This window comes from Anomaloglossus baeobatrachus, unplaced genomic scaffold, assembly GCF_048569485.1.
Source record: "Anomaloglossus baeobatrachus isolate aAnoBae1 unplaced genomic scaffold, aAnoBae1.hap1 Scaffold_220, whole genome shotgun sequence".
Classification (NCBI taxonomy): Eukaryota; Metazoa; Chordata; class Amphibia; order Anura; family Aromobatidae; genus Anomaloglossus; species Anomaloglossus baeobatrachus.
In genome coordinates, this window is record NW_027441990.1 from 403,029 (window position 1) to 422,154 (window position 19,126).

Genomic DNA, 19,126 nt, shown 5'->3' on the forward strand with positions numbered 1-19,126 from the left:
AGGCACAAGAGGGCTATGTGTCACCAGAAGGCGCACACACTCCCTCAAGGCCGGCAGACGTGCAATCCCAGGCACCTTCCAGTACCGACCAAGGTAGCGTCCTCCGAAACTACACTTGATCTTAGCCAAAAGGCCGAGAAGCTATAACCCGAATTGGTTACGGCCTTGAGTGGCACCCTGGCCTATACCGGACACATCTTAGGGAGAGGGAGACAAACCCACGCCTACAGAAGACATTTTGTCACCCAAGCCAAACCCTTGAAAAGGCTGTTTTGCAGAGCAAAAACAAGGAGAATGGTGCTTTTTGCAGCCGCCGCCCACTGCAATGAATCTGAATAACTCCTCCTTTTGGGCACAAGCACCTCCCCTCCCCCTTGCAGTCTTTCCAATTCATGATACAAAAAGACGGACGGACAGGACAGGACAGGACCATCTGCCTGACTTTCCGTCACTGCCACCCTTTGCCATCCTTGCCCGTAGAAAGCCCTTTCATCATCCCCAAACCCTAATCTTTTCCCTTCCCTTCCCAGCTGCGTCTCACTCCCTTTCATTAGGAAGTGAGCGCAGCCTTTTCTCCGTTCTGCACATGCGCGACGTTAAACACAAATGCGCAGGCGTGCGTTCCATTAGCCTCACTGCATTCCACTCCCATACAGGAAGTGGGCACAGCTATTACTACGGTCGCACATAAAAGAACCCACGGCCACCACTGCACATAGCTGACTCCACCACAGGACACCCACTTCTACACCAACGCAGGTAAGACAGGATCGGCACCTCTATGCTCCCGTTACAATCAGGCTCAGTCACCATGTGATAACGCTCTCAACTCTTTAGTTGCAGGCTCCCCTTGCTTCACCTCCACTGGCTGTGCTGCCATTTCCTCTCCCACCTGGAAGGTATACTTTATTCCACTATTTTCCTGTTTCTCTCTTCCCCCTTTTCCCATAACCTACTTTTATCTGCATTTGTGGGGTATCTATATGCTATTTACATCATAGTTTTATTCATTAATATGGAAGGGAAGAGTGCCCATGAGAGTGTTGAACTGCGGAGAGCAAAAGATTAAGCTGCTCCGATTTGCCACCATTGATAAGCTGTTCTCAGTAGATACACATGCTATCCAAACAGCAGCATCCACCATTGCTTCAGCCCACCCATTCAGTGACAGCTCACCAAGTCAGCCAGAGGAGTGGTGTAAGGAATTACACGTAGGCACTGACTCCACACCTTCACATCACAAGAAGGGGGTCTACAGGCTAGTGCAAGAATACGAGCAAGTCTTCAGCAAACATCCGCTAGACTTTTGAAAAATAAAAGGGGTCAAACACTACATCCCCACAAGTGCACACCCACCCATCAAAGAGAGATATAAGCCAAATCTACCTGCACATTACCAGTGTACCAAGGACATGTTGAGCAACATGAAGGAGGCTGGGGTTATCCGTGACAGTTGTAGCCTCTGGGCAGCTCCGTTGGTCCTGTTAAAGAAGAAGGACAGCACCACTCCCCTGTATTGAGGAATAGCTAGCTGCATTGACAACTGCAAATTATTTTTCTACCCTTGATCTCACTAGTCACTATTGGCAAGTGTCCGTTGCTGAGGCAGACCGGGAGAAGACCGCCTTTGCCACCCCGATGGGTCTCTGCGAGTTCAAAAGCATGCCCTTCGAGCTGTGCAATTTGCCAGGAACCTTCCAGAGGCTGATGGAATGCTGCTTGGGACACCGAAACTTTGAAACGGTACTGCTATACCTTTATGATGTTATTGTTTATTCTAACGCAAACAAGATTTTAGGGTGTATAAAAAGGGAGATTAGATCCGATGATCCCAACGTATTGTTACCCCTCTATAAATCACTTGTAAGGCCACATCTGGAATATGGGGTAAAGTCCTGAGCAGGTTGATAACCATTGGTTTGAGCATGGTAGGGTGTAGTACGCATCTTCCTGCATCGGTAAAAGCTGCAGAAGTCCTTGAAGATTTCCGCTTCAAAGGCAGTGCCTTGATCTGTGAGGACTCTCTCTGAGTAGCCATGAGGTCTGCATAAGTGTGCTTGGAAGACCTTCGCTGCAGTATGGGCCATTAGATCTTTGACTTGTACCACAACCATAAATCTCGAGTAGTTGTCTACCATCGTAAGTGCATACGTGAGCTCACCTCGATATTCTGCAACAAAACTCCCTTTTTCGATTTCAGTTTCAGCAAACACTCCTCTTCCTGTAGAAAATATTTATCATTACCTAAGACAGTCATTCTAATGCATGACAATATTAAGGCAATTTAGTTAAAACTTGTTTTAACTCACCTTTAAGGGGATTGATGTATTTCATGGTCAATCCAGGTTTGTCAGTGATGGCACTGACATAATGTATGGCGTCTTTTTCGGGCGTTATCCTTTGCCTTTTCATTGTGAAAATCCAGTTGCCTATATCAAAGCAAATTCTACTACTTGGAAAGTATGCAGAAAATGAAATGTAGAACATATAACATCAACTGCTTAGGAACGCATCATAGGTTAGTACTTAAAAGGATATTGTCATGTTCTAGTCATAATGCAAGCTGGACATTTTTCATGTTACCCTGTAATCGCCGGCCTGTTCTAATGCTCACAAGCCAAGATATAGGCTCAGCTGCTAAGGCTTCCCTCTGCCTTCTGAATGAAAATTGAATATGTCTGGCTCACTGTGTATATAGCAGGTGCTCAGAAAAAATAAGAGTCAATTCAATAGAAATAGCTCTGGCACACTATAGTGATCAATAACGTAAGAAAAGAACTCTTAGAATGCTGAAAATTCTTTATTTGTGCAAAAGGATAATTCATCCAACGTTTCGAGCTTGTTTTTAGGTCTTTATCAAGGATAAAGTTATCTAAGATCATAAAGGGTTACAAAACCATATAAACACGTAATTAGTACATAGTACAACATAACAGTACAATATATTGCTACTTGAGAGTACAATGGGTCAAATGACCATGATGCACATACAAAAAAATTTTCCAAAGCCATAGTGAAAACATTTGTACTGAGGAAAGAAAATTTCCACATGACCTATCTGGAGAAACATTCTGGATCAAACAACCAAAAATAGTCAAGCAGGTAAATACACACCTATATGGATAACAGGATGATATGTGTTCAATTGTATAGCGTCATTGCCATTAAGGTACAAAGGTACAAATGGAAAACTTGCAATCCTATATAGTGAAGGAAATGAACACATATCATATCAAAGAACACAGGAACATGGGTGTGAGAAAAACCTCAATGTTTATACTTTGTTCTTTATAATGGTGTGAACATGTATATGTCTCAGTACCTTATGAACTTGAGAATTCTAGTGAGTAGATGATGAAAGCCTATTCCAGAACTGGAATCGGTAAATAATTGTAGGTGGAATCTAAATGAAAAGATGGTACAAGTGTTATCATGACACGTGGGCTATAACACAATGGACCGTGTGACAAAGAAGAAAGGAGAGAAAGAAGAGGAAGAAAATGGAACTACCTGTAACATTACGTGATAGTCACTGGTAAGTATCACTTGACAATTCAGGTGAAAAAGGATTCCTTTATTAAAGGGTTCTCAGTCGCCTCAGGATCATGAAATACTAGGGTAAATGATATGAGAATGGGTAAGAAGCACCACTAAAGGAAATATGAGATGCAGGACATATATCTATAAACCCCTGAACTACATGATAGAAATAAAAAGAAGAAAAAAGAAAAAAAAGAAGAAAGAAGAAGAACACATAGAATGCGGAAAGAGAATGGGTACAACTACCTGAGTTACTGCAGGGAGGCCCCTGGTCGGTATTGTGAGGGTTAGTGGAATTCCTTCACTGAAGGGTTCTCAGTTGCCTCAGGTTCGTGAAAAATGCTATAGACAAATAATGCCCGGAGAAAAGGGGTTCATATACAGCGAATAATGGTAATACAAGGTACATGTGTCCCATGTAATAGTATAAATATATATATATTGTACTAAGCTCTACACCAGAAATAGAAAGTAGTCCCTCTGCCTTCTGTCTAGGTGCCCTGAGTTATGTCCTGTAAACTGTCACAGTGACCTAGACACACATGTGTAGTAGGGGAATATCCCTGCTGAGATGCCAGTGCTAGAGCACTCGTTTGCTGTGGAGTTGAACGCTATGTGAGCAGTTCTTACCTTCAATGAGCAGAAGTCTCTTTTTTCAGATTTCAATATCTCTGTGGGTATCTGGCAGAAATATGGAATACTCTTTACTGCTAAGACCCTGTACACCACTCCCACTAAAGGGGGCTTTACACGCTGCGACATCGCTAATGCGGAGTCGTTGGGGTCACGGAATTTGTGACGCACATCCGGCCGCATTAGCGATGTTGCTGCGTGTGATACCGATGAGCGATTTTGCATCGTTGCAAAAACGTGCAAAATCGCTCATCGGTGACATGGGTCTCCATTCTCGATTATCGTTACTGCAGCAGTAACGATGTAGTTCGTCGCTCCTGCGGTAGCACACATCGCTCCGTGTGACACCGCAGAAACGAGGAACCTCTCCTTACCTGCCTCCCAGCCGCTATGAGGAAGGAAGGAGGTGGGCGGGATGTTCCGGCCACTCATCTCCGCCCCTCCGCTGCTATTGGGCGGTCGCTCAGTGACGTCGCTGTGACGCCGCACGGACCGCCCCCTTAGAAAGGAGGCGGTTCGCCGGACACAGCGACGTCGCCGGGCAGGTAAGTATGTGTGACGGGTCTGGTCGGTGTTGTGCGGCATGGGCAGCGATTTGCCCGTGTCGCGCAACAGATGGGGGCGGGTACCCACACTAGCGATATCGGGACTGATATCGCAGTGTGTAAAGTAGCCTTTAGTCACATGACCAAGACTGTATCTGTGTCCCTACAACACACTTGAGACAAATGTGTGTGTGAGCCTGCATTGTGGGGTATATATAATATATTATAGAGCTGGGAAGGATCATTCTAAGCAGTGAGCTGTTCCAGTATTTGTAGGAAAATACCCAGTAGAAGCATCAAACACAGCACCAATACCTCCCATCAGTATTCCACCACAGTGCCATGTAACCCATGCCCTACACTCCCATCTACACCAATACTATACAGGCACAAACTAGTATATCTGACTAAAAGCCCCCAAAATATGAAGAACGGCCTATAGTTGAGTGTGGATATAAAATCTATGTGAGCAGAGCTAGAATAGAAATCACTGATCGCATTGAAGTCATTCTGACCATAAATCACCATGATATCAAGGTGAGGAGTTGTGTGTTACTGCTAGGAGGAAAGGGTTAACAGTGGAATATTAAGGTGCATTTCTGTGTGCAGTGTTACTAGTCAATGTAACAATTCAGTATGAGCTGCTCTTGGTGCCGGGGGAGGGAGATGCTCTCCTGAGCAAGATAGATGGGGAATGAACATGATATCTATATAGTGTAAGGCAGGGGGTCTCAAACCAGGTGATCATGTCTGATCAACTGGTTACATTATGTCTGATTACCTTGTCTAACAGTTTTTTCTCCCCTTTCTTTACCTTCCAGGTTCCCATAGTCACGTGAAATATCCCTGTTGCACTTGATTACGGCTCACTATTCACTATAGGATGTCTTATATCTAACATCACACTCTCACCCATCAGCACTCTATAGGTTTGTATAAGGTATGCGCTTACACATCCGGTCCTCCATAGGTATTTCCACTTATGTAACACTATCCCTATGATCACTCATAACTCATACCCTTGTAGTCAATTACAGCCTCCTCTCTCCCCCCCTCCCCTTCTCCCTTTCCATCTATAATTTTGCCAGTACAATATTAGTTTACATTAGGCACACACTCACATATTCCTTTCCTTAGTGATTTATTGTAATTCACATTCACATACAATTCTCTATGCCTGCCCCATTACTACATTCATACCTACTTGACCCTATCCTGATACCCCTTGTCTCACCTTGTTGGTCCCTACACCTGTTATCATGTCCTTTCCTGTGTCTGTCTTGTCACACAACACATTTTAGCATATAACTTGTGCTCCTTATTACCTGTCCTGCCTATTAGAATTATGTCCATTATGTCCATGCATGGCCCAATGAATCAAGTCTGTACTTCATATTCATGGTTTAAGCCTTTGGGTTCCAATGTGCCCAGAGTATATATCCAGAAAGATTCCCTTTCTTTGAGCTTCCTAATTCTATTGCCTCCTCTGCGTATGGCTTGGACATGTTCGATGACTTGGAATGTTAATTGGATCACTGTGTGATTATGCGTCACAAAATGGTGTGGGACTGGTAATAGAATCTGCTTACAATGTATTGTTGACTTGTGTTTAGCTCAAAGAAAGAGAATCTTTCTGGATATGTACTCTGGGCACATTAGAACCCAAGGGCTTAAACCGTGAATATGAAGTAAAGACTTGATTCATTGGGCCGTGCACCATGTCACCAAGTGTCCAATTGCATTGTCCAATGGCTCACAATGGTTATGCGTTTTCATTGGATGGATAATCGAAGCCATGTTTTTTTCCTTTCTGTTGGGTTTGTTGTGTGAGTAGCCTATAGGATTAAGTTGGTTACCGCAGGCAGTGGATTTAACTTCCTGTCTTTGGTCCAGTGGTAGATGGATTGTCTGGTCTATGAGCTGTTATTGGTTTGAATGCAGGTGAATGCCCATGGGCTGCTTATGACTGTGTAAAATAGTATTGATTCATGATGGATTTCAGACTACATGTAGATATCTTCAGTCTTTCTATCCACATCATTTAAATGAACATTATCCATGCAGCTTGAAATCCATCCAATAAGAGAAGCAACCTTGTACAACCAATCTGATAAGGGCACAGTATATCCTAAGGGAAGGTTATGGCGGATGCAGGAAGATGCGCACTACACCCTACCATGCTCAAACCAATGGTTATCAACCTGCTCAGGACTTTACCCCATATTCCAGATGTGGCCTTACAAGTGATTTATAGAGGGTTAACAATACGTTGGGATCACCGGATCTAATCTCCCTTTTTATACACCCTAAAATCTTGTTTGCTTTAGAATAAACAATAACATCATAAAGGTATAAGATGACGCCATTATTAGCGTCACCATACCGCTACTCTGCCTTCTAAAACGGTCTCTGCTCAAAACCAAACATGATGCATTGCAGGCGGAGCGCGATGAGTTGCAGCAAGAAACAGTAGTGGGTGTGGGTGATAACACACAGCCCAGCCTCGTCTCATCACAACGTGCAGTGGAGGACTATGACGAGGAGGAGGATGAAGACATGGAGCAAATCTCCGGCCAAATTGAGGATATGACATGCACACCAGTCATATCCTCGGTTCAGCGTGGCTGGCCAGAGGACAGGGTAGATGAGGAGGAGGAGGAGGAGGAGGAGGAGGACAGCATGTTCAGTCAACGTGTTGGTCAGGCTACTGAAGTCCTGGCTGTTAAGAGTCTGGCGCACATGGCTGACTTTATGGTAAGCTGCCTGTCTCGTGACCCTCGCGTTAAGAACATCTTGGCCGACAATCATTACTGGTTGGTAACACTGTTAGACCCACGCTACAAGGAGAACTTTATGTCTCTTATTCCCGAGGCGGAGAGGTCAACCAAAATGCAGCAGTTCCGGAAGGCCATAGTCACGGAAGTAGGCAAAGCATTCCCCTCACAAAACGCTAGCGGCATAGGTCAGGAATCAGTGGACAACCAAGGCGTACAGCCGAGAGAGGCACAAGTCCAATCCGCCAGAGGTAGGGGAACAGTCTTTAAGATGTGGGACAGTTTTCTCAGCCCCTCACGTACCACAGCCCCTGAGGTGCGGGGTAGTGCCACAAGAAATCCTAAGTTTGCCCAGATGCTCAAGGAGTACCTTGCAGATCGAACAACTGTACTCCGACATTCCTCTGTGCCTTACAATTATTGGGTATCCAAGGTGGACACGTGGCATGAATTGGCTCTCTACGCCTTGGAAGTCCTGGCCTGCCCTGCCGCTAGCGTTTTGTCAGAGCGTGTTTTTAGTGCCGCAGGTGGAATCATTACAGATAAACGCACCCGCCTGTCAACTGAAAATGCTGACAGGCTGACTCTGATCAAGATGAACAAGGGTTGGATTGGGCCACACTTCACCACACCACCAGCAAATGAGAGCGGAATTTAAAGTTTGTAACGGGAATTTGCCATGTACCTCCAGTCACCCATGGGTACACACTTCTGGACTTTGGATAATCGCTGGACTGCTCCTCCTTCTCCTCATGCGCCACCATGATGACCGTTACAAGAGTTAGGCCTTTGTTTCAGGTATACCCCCAGTGGTAAATTTTTTCGCCCATTCTTTGCAGAATGGACATTACAACGACAGGAGACCCGCTCCTTTGCAATGGGAACAATGTTTTGAGGCCCTCATGCACGTCTCTATGCAGGGACAACGTGGAGCCTCCCAATTTTTGGCTGCCCTGCCAAAGGGCTATACTATAATACACCCACTTCCTGACAATGGACACTTAATGTTTTGAGGCCCTCATGCACGTCTCTATCCAGGGACAACGTGGAGCCTCCCAATTTTTGGCTGCCCTGCCAAAGGGCTATACTACAAAAGACCCACTTCCTGACAATGGACACTTAATGTTTTGAGGCCCTCATGCACGTCTCTATCCAGGGACAACGTGGAGCCTCCCAATTTTTGGCTGCCCTGCCTAAGGGCTATACTATAATACACCCACTTCCTGACAATGGACACTTAATGTTTTGAGGCCCTCATGCACGTCTCTATCCAAGGACAACGTGGAGCCTCCCAATTTTTGGCTGCCCTGCCAAAGGGCTATACTACAAAAGACCCACTTCCTGACAATGGACACTTAATGTTTTGAGGCCCTCATGCACGTCTCTATCCATGGATTTGGAGCATGGAGACGATTATCTCGGGATTGCAAGATAACCAAACAAAACTTTTAGTGGATTTCTACTTATTTTATTAAATATCATCTCCACCAAACAGGACAAGCTTGCATCTGTTATAGTTTTGGAGAAAAATGTGTTCATTTCATGTATGCGCGAAATGCCTTAAAAATGGCTTTAAATGGATTTGGAGCATGGAGACGATTATATCGGGATTGCAAGATAACCAAACAAAACTTTTAGTGGATTTCTACTTATTTTATTAAATATCATCTCCACCAAACAGGACAAGCTTGCATCTGTTATAGTTTTGGAGAAAAATGTGTTCATTTCATGTATGCGCGAAATGCCTTAAAAATGGCTTTAAAATGGATTTGGAGCATGGAGACGATTATCTCGGGATTGCAAGATAACCAAACAAAACTTTTAGTGGATTTCTACTTATTTTATTAAATATCATCTCCACCAAACAGGACAAGCTTGCATCTGTTATAGTTTTGGAGAAAAATGTGTTCATTTCATGTATGCGCGAAATGCCTTAAAAATGGCTTTAAAATGGATTTGGAGCATGGAGACGATTATCTCGGGATTGCAAGATAACCAAACAAAACTTTTAGTGGATTTCTACTTATTTTATTAAATATCATCTCCACCAAACAGGACAAGCTTGCATCTGTTATAGTTTTGGAGAAAAATGTGTTCATTTCATGTATGCGCGAAATGCCTTAAAAATGGCTTTAAAATGGATTTGGAGCATGGAGACGATTATCTCGGGATTGCAAGATAACCAAACAAAACTTTTAGTGGATTTCTACTTATTTTATTAAATATCATCTCCACCAAACAGGACAAGCTTGCATCTGTTATAGTTTTGGAGAAAAATGTGTTCATTTCATGTATGCGCGAAATGCCTTAAAAATGGCTTTAAAATGGATTTGGAGCATGGAGACGATTATCTCGGGATTGCAAGATAACCAAACAAAACTTTTAGTGGATTTCTACTTATTTTATTAAATATCATCTCCACCAAACAGGACAAGCTTGCATCTGTTATAGTTTTGGAGAAAAATGTGTTCATTTCATGTATGCGCGAAATGCCTTAAAAATGGCTTTAAAATGGATTTGGAGCATGGAGACGATTATCTCGGGATTGCAAGATAACCAAACAAAACTTTTAGTGGATTTCTACTTATTTTATTAAATATCATCTCCACCAAACAGGACAAGCTTGCATCTGTTATAGTTTTGGAGAAAAATGTGTTCATTTCATGTATGCGCGAAATGCCTTAAAAATGGCTTTAAAATGGATTTGGAGCATGGAGACGATTATCTCGGGATTGCAAGATAACCAAACAAAACTTTTAGTGGATTTCTACTTATTTTATTAAATATCATCTCCACCAAACAGGACAAGCTTGCATCTGTTATAGTTTTGGAGAAAAATGTGTTCATTTCATGTATGCGCGAAATGCCTTAAAAATGGCTTTAAAATGGATTTGGAGCATGGAGACGATTATCTCGGGATTGCAAGATAACCAAACAAAACTTTTACTGGATTTCTACTTATTTTATTAAATATCATCTCCACCAAACAGGACAAGCTTGCATCTGTTATAGTTTTGGAGAAAAATGTGTTCATTTCATGTATGCGCGAAATGCCTTAAAAATGGCTTTAAAATAGATTTGGAGCATGGAGACGATTATCTCGGGATTGCAAGATAACCAAACAAAACTTTTAGTGGATTTCTACTTATTTTATTAAATATCATCTCCACCAAACAGGACAAGCTTGCATCTGTTATAGTTTTGGAGAAAAATGTGTTCATTTCATGTATGCGCGAAATGCCTTAAAAATGGCTTTAAAATGGATTTGGAGCATGGAGACGATTATCTCGGGATTGCAAGATAACCAAACAAAACTTTTAGTGGATTTCTACTTATTTTATTAAATATCATCTCCACCAAACAGGACAAGCTTGCATCTGTTATAGTTTTGGAGAAAAATGTGTTCATTTCATGTATGCGCGAAATGCCTTAAAAATGGCTTTAAAATGGATTTGGAGCATGGAGACGATTATCTCGGGATTGCAAGATAACCAAACAAAACTTTTAGTGGATTTCTACTTATTTTATTAAATATCATCTCCACCAAACAGGACAAGCTTGCATCTGTTATAGTTTTGGAGAAAAATGTGTTCATTTCATGTATGCGCGAAATGCCTTAAAAATGGCTTTAAAATGGATTTGGAGCATGGAGACGATTATCTCGGGATTGCAAGATAACCAAACAAAACTTTTAGTGGATTTCTACTTATTTTATTAAATATCATCTCCACCAAACAGGACAAGCTTGCATCTGTTATAGTTTTGGAGAAAAATGTGTTCATTTCATGTATGCGCGAAATGCCTTAAATATGGCTTTAAAATGGATTTGGAGCATGGAGACGATTATCTCGGGATTGCAAGATAACCAAACAAAACTTTTAGTGGATTTCTACTTATTTTATTAAATATCATCTCCACCAAACAGGACAAGCTTGCATCTGTTATAGTTTTGGAGAAAAATGTGTTCATTTCATGTATGCGCGAAATGCCTTAAAAATGGCTTTAAAATGGATTTGGAGCATGGAGACGATTATCTCGGGATTGCAAGATAACCAAACAAAACTTTTAGTGGATTTCTACTTATTTTATTAAATATCATCTCCACCAAACAGGACAAGCTTGCATCTGTTATAGTTTTGGAGAAAAATGTGTTCATTTCATGTATGCGCGAAATGCCTTAAAAATGGCTTTAAAATGGATTTGGAGCATGGAGACGATTATCTCGGGATTGCAAGATAACCAAACAAAACTTTTAGTGGATTTCTACTTATTTTATTAAATATCATCTCCACCAAACAGGACAAGCTTGCATCTGTTATAGTTTTGGAGAAAAATGTGTTCATTTCATGTATGCGCGAAATGCCTTAAAAATGGCTTTAAAATGGATTTGGAGCATGGAGACGATTATCTCGGGATTGCAAGATAACCAAACAAAACTTTTAGTGGATTTCTACTTATTTTTTTAAATATCATCTCCACCAAACAGGACAAGCTTGCATCTGTTATAGTTTTGGAGAAAAATGTGTTCATTTCATGTATGCGCGAAATGCCTTAAAAATGGCTTTAAAATGGATTTGGAGCATGGAGACGATTATCTCGGGATTGCAAGATAACCAAACAAAACTTTTAGTGGATTTCTACTTATTTTATTAAATATCATCTCCACCAAACAGGACAAGCTTGCATCTGTTATAGTTTTGGAGAAAAATGTGTTCATTTCATGTATGCGCGAAATGCCTTAAAAATGGCTTTAAAATGGATTTGGAGCATGGAGACGATTATCTCGGGATTGCAAGATAACCAAACAAAACTTTTAGTGGATTTCTACTTATTTTATTAAATATCATCTCCACCAAACAGGACAAGCTTGCATCTGTTATAGTTTTGGAGAAAAATGTGTTCATTTCATGTATGCGCGAAATGCCTTAAAAATGGCTTTAAAATGGATTTGGAGCATGGAGACGATTATCTCGGGATTGCAAGATAACCAAACAAAACTTTTAGTGGATTTCTACTTATTTTATTAAATATCATCTCCACCAAACAGGACAAGCTTGCATCTGTTATAGTTTTGGAGAAAAATGTGTTCATTTCATGTATGCGCGAAATGCCTTAAAAATGGCTTTAAAATGGATTTGGAGCATGGAGACGATTATCTCGGGATTGCAAGATAACCAAACAAAACTTTTAGTGGATTTCTACTTATTTTATTAAATATCATCTCCACCAAACAGGACAAGCTTGCATCTGTTATAGTTTTGGAGAAAAATGTGTTCATTTCATGTATGCGCGAAATGCCTTAAAAATGGCTTTAAAATGGATTTGGAGCATGGAGACGATTATCTCGGGATTGCAAGATAACCAAACAAAACTTTTAGTGGATTTCTACTTATTTTATTAAATATCATCTCCACCAAACAGGACAAGCTTGCATCTGTTATAGTTTTGGAGAAAAATGTGTTCATTTCATGTATGCGCGAAATGCCTTAAAAATGGCTTTAAAATGGATTTGGAGCATGGAGACGATTATCTCGGGATTGCAAGATAACCAAACAAAACTTTTAGTGGATTTCTACTTATTTTATTAAATATCATCTCCACCAAACAGGACAAGCTTGCATCTGTTATAGTTTTGGAGAAAAATGTGTTCATTTCATGTATGCGCGAAATGCCTTAAAAATGGCTTTAAAATGGATTTGGAGCATGGAGACGATTATCTCGGGATTGCAAGATAACCAAACAAAACTTTTAGTGGATTTCTACTTATTTTATTAAATATCATCTCCACCAAACAGGACAAGCTTGCATCTGTTATAGTTTTGGAGAAAAATGTGTTCATTTCATGTATGCGCGAAATGCCTTAAAAATGGCTTTAAAATGGATTTGGAGCATGGAGACGATTATCTCGGGATTGCAAGATAACCAAACAAAACTTTTAGTGGATTTCTACTTATTTTATTAAATATCATCTCCACCAAACAGGACAAGCTTGCATCTGTTATAGTTTTGGAGAAAAATGTGTTCATTTCATGTATGCGCGAAATGCCTTAAAAATGGCTTTAAAATGGATTTGGAGCATGGAGACGATTATCTCGGGATTGCAAGATAACCAAACAAAACTTTTAGTGGATTTCTACTTATTTTATTAAATATCATCTCCACCAAACAGGACAAGCTTGCATCTGTTATAGTTTTGGAGAAAAATGTGTTCATTTCATGTATGCGCGAAATGCCTTAAAAATGGCTTTAAAATGGATTTGGAGCATGGAGACGATTATCTCGGGATTGCAAGATAACCAAACAAAACTTTTAGTGGATTTCTACTTATTTTATTAAATATCATCTCCACCAAACAGGACAAGCTTGCATCTGTTATAGTTTTGGAGAAAAATGTGTTCATTTCATGTATGCGCGAAATGCCTTAAAAATGGCTTTAAAATGGATTTGGAGCATGGAGACGATTATCTCGGGATTGCAAGATAACCAAACAAAACTTTTAGTGGATTTCTACTTATTTTATTAAATATCATCTCCACCAAACAGGACAAGCTTGCATCTGTTATAGTTTTGGAGAAAAATGTGTTCATTTCATGTATGCGCGAAATGCCTTAAAAATGGCTTTAAAATGGATTTGGAGCATGGAGACGATTATCTCGGGATTGCAAGATAACCAAACAAAACTTTTAGTGGATTTCTACTTATTTTATTAAATATCATCTCCACCAAACAGGACAAGCTTGCATCTGTTATAGTTTTGGAGAAAAATGTGTTCATTTCATGTATGCGCGAAATGCCTTAAAAATGGCTTTAAAATGGATTTGGAGCATGGAGACGATTATCTCGGGATTGCAAGATAACCAAACAAAACTTTTAGTGGATTTCTACTTATTTTATTAAATATCATCTCCACCAAACAGGACAAGCTTGCATCTGTTATAGTTTTGGAGAAAAATGTGTTCATTTCATGTATGCGCGAAATGCCTTAAAAATGGCTTTAAAATGGATTTGGAGCATGGAGACGATTATCTCGGGATTGCAAGATAACCAAACAAAACTTTTAGTGGATTTCTACTTATTTTATTAAATATCATCTCCACCAAACAGGACAAGCTTGCATCTGTTATAGTTTTGGAGAAAAATGTGTTCATTTCATGTATGCGCGAAATGCCTTAAAAATGGCTTTAAAATGGATTTGGAGCATGGAGACGATTATCTCGGGATTGCAAGATAACCAAACAAAACTTTTAGTGGATTTCTACTTATTTTATTAAATATCATCTCCACCAAACAGGACAAGCTTGCATCTGTTATAGTTTTGGAGAAAAATGTGTTCATTTCATGTATGCGCGAAATGCCTTAAAAATGGCTTTAAAATGGATTTGGAGCATGGAGACGATTATCTCGGGATTGCAAGATAACCAAACAAAACTTTTAGTGGATTTCTACTTATTTTATTAAATATCATCTCCACCAAACAGGACAAGCTTGCATCTGTTATAGTTTTGGAGAAAAATGTGTTCATTTCATGTATGCGCGAAATGCCTTAAAAATGGCTTTAAAATGGATTTGGAGCATGGAGACGATTATCTCGGGATTGCAAGATAACCAAACAAAACTTTTAGTGGATTTCTACTTATTTTATTAAATATCATCTCCACCAAACAGGACAAGCTTGCATCTGTTATAGTTTTGGAGAAAAATGTGTTCATTTCATGTATGCGCGAAATGCCTTAAAAATGGCTTTAAAATGGATTTGGAGCATGGAGACGATTATCTCGGGATTGCAAGATAACCAAACAAAACTTTTAGTGGATTTCTACTTATTTTATTAAATATCATCTCCACCAAACAGGACAAGCTTGCATCTGTTATAGTTTTGGAGAAAAATGTGTTCATTTCATGTATGCGCGAAATGCCTTAAAAATGGCTTTAAAATGGATTTGGAGCATGGAGACGATTATCTCGGGATTGCAAGATAACCAAACAAAACTTTTAGTGGATTTCTACTTATTTTATTAAATATCATCTCCACCAAACAGGACAAGCTTGCATCTGTTATAGTTTTGGAGAAAAATGTGTTCATTTCATGTATGCGCGAAATGCCTTAAAAATGGCTTTAAAATGGATTTGGAGCATGGAGACGATTATCTCGGGATTGCAAGATAACCAAACAAAACTTTTAGTGGATTTCTACTTATTTTATTAAATATCATCTCCACCAAACAGGACAAGCTTGCATCTGTTATAGTTTTGGAGAAAAATGTGTTCATTTCATGTATGCGCGAAATGCCTTAAAAATGGCTTTAAAATGGATTTGGAGCATGGAGACGATTATCTCGGGATTGCAAGATAACCAAACAAAACTTTTAGTGGATTTCTACTTATTTTATTAAATATCATCTCCACCAAACAGGACAAGCTTGCATCTGTTATAGTTTTGGAGAAAAATGTGTTCATTTCATGTATGCGCGAAATGCCTTAAAAATGGCTTTAAAATGGATTTGGAGCATGGAGACGATTATCTCGGGATTGCAAGATAACCAAACAAAACTTTTAGTGGATTTCTACTTATTTTATTAAATATCATCTCCACCAAACAGGACAAGCTTGCATCTGTTATAGTTTTGGAGAAAAATGTGTTCATTTCATGTATGCGCGAAATGCCTTAAAAATGGCTTTAAAATGGATTTGGAGCATGGAGACGATTATCTCGGGATTGCAAGATAACCAAACAAAACTTTTAGTGGATTTCTACTTATTTTATTAAATATCATCTCCACCAAACAGGACAAGCTTGCATCTGTTATAGTTTTGGAGAAAAATGTGTTCATTTCATGTATGCGCGAAATGCCTTAAAAATGGCTTTAAAATGGATTTGGAGCATGGAGACGATTATCTCGGGATTGCAAGATAACCAAACAAAACTTTTAGTGGATTTCTACTTATTTTATTAAATATCATCTCCACCAAACAGGACAAGCTTGCATCTGTTATAGTTTTGGAGAAAAATGTGTTCATTTCATGTATGCGCGAAATGCCTTAAAAATGGCTTTAAAATGGATTTGGAGCATGGAGACGATTATCTCGGGATTGCAAGATAACCAAACAAAACTTTTAGTGGATTTCTACTTATTTTATTAAATATCATCTCCACCAAACAGGACAAGCTTGCATCTGTTATAGTTTTGGAGAAAAATGTGTTCATTTCATGTATGCGCGAAATGCCTTAAAAATGGCTTTAAAATGGATTTGGAGCATGGAGACGATTATCTCGGGATTGCAAGATAACCAAACAAAACTTTTAGTGGATTTCTACTTATTTTATTAAATATCATCTCCACCAAACAGGACAAGCTTGCATCTGTTATAGTTTTGGAGAAAAATGTGTTCATTTCATGTATGCGCGAAATGCCTTAAAAATGGCTTTAAAATGGATTTGGAGCATGGAGACGATTATCTCGGGATTGCAAGATAACCAAACAAAACTTTTAGTGGATTTCTACTTATTTTATTAAATATCATCTCCACCAAACAGGACAAGCTTGCATCTGTTATAGTTTTGGAGAAAAATGTGTTCATTTCATGTATGCGCGAAATGCCTTAAAAATGGCTTTAAAATGGATTTGGAGCATGGAGACGATTATCTCGGGATTGCAAGATAACCAAACAAAACTTTTAGTGGATTTCTACTTATTTTATTAAATATCATCTCCACCAAACAGGACAAGCTTGCATCTGTTATAGTTTTGGAGAAAAATGTGTTCATTTCATGTATGCGCGAAATGCCTTAAAAATGGCTTTAAAATGGATTTGGAGCATGGAGACGATTATCTCGGGATTGCAAGATAACCAAACAAAACTTTTAGTGGATTTCTACTTATTTTATTAAATATCATCTCCACCAAACAGGACAAGCTTGCATCTGTTATAGTTTTGGAGAAAAATGTGTTCATTTCATGTATGCGCGAAATGCCTTAAAAATGGCTTTAAAATGGATTTGGAGCATGGAGACGATTATCTCGGGATTGCAAGATAACCAAACAAAACTTTTAGTGGATTTCTACTTATTTTATTAAATATCATCTCCACCAAACAGGACAAGCTTGCATCTGTTATAGTTTTGGAGAAAAATGTGTTCATTTCATGTATGCGCGAAATGCCTTAAAAATGGCTTTAAAATGGATTTGGAGCATGGAGACGATTATCTCGGGATTGCAAGATAACCAAACAAAACTTTTAGTGGATTTCTACTTATTTTATTAAATATCATCTCCACCAAACAGGACAAGCTTGCATCTGTTATAGTTTTGGAGAAAAATGTGTTCATTTCATGTATGCGCGAAATGCCTTAAAAATGGCTTTAAAATGGATTTGGAGCATGGAGACGATTATCTCGGGATTGCAAGATAACCAAACAAAACTTTTAGTGGATTTCTACTTATTTTATTAAATATCATCTCCACCAAACAGGACAAGCTTGCATCTGTTATAGTTTTGGAGAAAAATGTGTTCATTTCATGTATGCGCGAAATGCCTTAAAAATGGCTTTAAAATGGATTTGGAGCATGGAGACGATTATCTCGGGATTGCAAGATAACCAAACAAAACTTTTAGTGGATTTCTACTTATTTTATTAAATATCATCTCCACCAAACAGGACAAGCTTGCATCTGTTATAGTTTTGGAGAAAAATGTGTTCATTTCATGTATGCGCGAAATGCCTTAAAAATGGCTTTAAAATGGATTTGGAGCATGGAGACGATTATCTCGGGATTGCAAGATAACCAAACAAAACTTTTAGTGGATTTCTACTTATTTTATTAAATATCATCTCCACCAAACAGGACAAGCTTGCATCTGTTATAGTTTTGGAGAAAAATGTGTTCATTTCATGTATGCGCGAAATGCCTTAAAAATGGCTTTAAAATGGATTTGGAGCATGGAGACGATTATCTCGGGATTGCAAGATAACCAAACAAAACTTTTAGTGGATTTCTACTTATTTTATTAAATATCATCTCCACCAAACAGGACAAGCTTGCATCTGTTATAGTTTTGGAGAAAAATGTGTTCATTTCATGTATGCGCGAAATGCCTTAAAAATGGCTTTAAAATGGATTTGGAGCATGGAGACGATTATCTCGGGATTGCAAGATAACCAAACAAAACTTTTAGTGGATTTCTACTTATTTTATTAAATATCATCTCCACCAAACAGGACAAGCTTGCATCTGTTATAGTTTTGGAGAAAAATGTGTTCATTTCATGTATGCGCGAAATGCCTTAAAAAATGGCTTTAAAATGGATTTGGAGCATGGAGACGATTATCTCGGGATTGCAAGATAACCAAACAAAACTTTTAGTGGATTTCTACTTATTTTATTAAATATCATCTCCACCAAACAGGACAAGCTTGCATCTGTTATAGTTTTGGAGAAAAATGTGTTCATTTCATGTATGCGCGAAATGCCTTAAAAATGGCTTTAAAATGGATTTGGAGCATGGAGACGATTATCTCGGGATTGCAAGATAACCAAACAAAACTTTTAGTGGATTTCTACTTATTTTATTAAATATCATCTCCACCAAACAGGACAAGCTTGCATCTGTTATAGTTTTGGAGAAAAATGTGTT